Source organism: Penaeus monodon, chromosome 19 (assembly GCF_015228065.2).
Source record: "Penaeus monodon isolate SGIC_2016 chromosome 19, NSTDA_Pmon_1, whole genome shotgun sequence".
NCBI classification, from domain to species: domain Eukaryota; kingdom Metazoa; phylum Arthropoda; class Malacostraca; order Decapoda; family Penaeidae; genus Penaeus; species Penaeus monodon.
Window position 1 is genome coordinate 19,205,540 of NC_051404.1, and position 1,188 is coordinate 19,206,727.

The window sequence follows — 1,188 nt, forward strand, 5'->3', positions numbered from 1 at the left end:
ATCCGTTGATCTTGTTGAGCTGTAGACATGACCCATGTGCGAATATGGTTGGGTATTGGTTATTTTAGTGGAGGAGTAGGATGAAATATTTGTATGGAGGTCCAGGTGAACTTATCACAGCACTGAGAGGCACAATTTATTGTTATTTTTGTTTTATTGCTGCTGTACACGGATTAGTTCATCAATCCGGATGTTCCACAGTGAGTTTCCAGTTCCGCATAACATGTCACAAACTTGAAAAATACCAGCATGCCATAACAAAAACCCGTTTTTACTCATCATCCGCTCAACACAAGCCACATCACACCAGAGGAAATTCTCTCTCTCTCTTTGCTTCATCTCGGATACGATTATTATTTCTCTTTTTTTTCTTCTTCATAATGCGCCTCCAATGTAAAACAAATCATCCCGAGCACAAGCATCCACGATTTCCTCTTTTGCCTCGAGGAATGAAAAGGAGGGGCGACATCATACATCCCACTTCCTAGTTATGCTGCAACTGAGCAACCACGGCGCCTTAAACCCAAGACATGAGGAAACTGCCAGTGAAAGTCGACATCAGATTTGCCGTTCACTTCCCTAAGGTGCAAAATCCTCCTCAGACCGGGCAGGACTTCACCTCTAATCCCCGTAAGAAACCCACTCAAGTTGCCGAGTGTCGGGAGGATGTGTTAACCAGGTAAGACTTGAAGGACCAGCGGGGCTTAACAAACGGACGTCATTCCCCATGGACGCAATAACGAATAACGGAAACGCATGGGGAAAGACACAGAAAGTCTAATATTTCCACATGCAATTTACAACGCGCTCTAGACCATTTCTTAGAGTCGTGGGACGAAACGCAATTGAATTTATAACATAATCCAACCAGGATCAGAGTGCTCGCCATCACGTCCGTATGTAAACTATCTTCAAGTATCTTATCTATTAGTATCTCCTCGCCCCCTCTCCTTATCTAATGTTATCTACACTCATCAACAATGACATAATGGCGTCCCCAAATTCATTAGTGAAACTTATCTCAGGTGAAATTATCAAAGGAGAAAAACAAAGTTATAAAGCTTTAGTAATCAGTTTTTAAGATAGTGAAGAGGTTAATGGCTTCCCATTTAAGAGACTCTGGGCGAGGAAAAAAAAAATATTGAAAGGAAATGTTTGGTATTCAGAGAACACGGAGATTCGCTATGA

At 42.0% G+C, this 1,188-nt stretch overlaps 1 protein-coding gene across 2 annotated transcripts in view; it reads right to left on the reverse strand.

Moving 5' to 3' along the window:
* The window catches only part of LOC119585115 (GTPase-activating protein skywalker-like), a 10,429-nt gene that overhangs the window by 8,036 nt on the left and 1,205 nt on the right, over positions 1 to 1,188 (reverse strand). The window contains exon 1 of one of the 2 annotated variants that reach the window (XM_037933744.1): positions 869 to 905. The exons of the other annotated variant lie outside the window; for it this stretch is intronic. The gene's annotated coding sequence lies outside the window, so the exon portion shown is untranslated. Of the gene's footprint in view, positions 1 to 868; positions 906 to 1,188 lie in introns of those variants that run through there. 2 annotated transcript variants of the gene reach the window in all.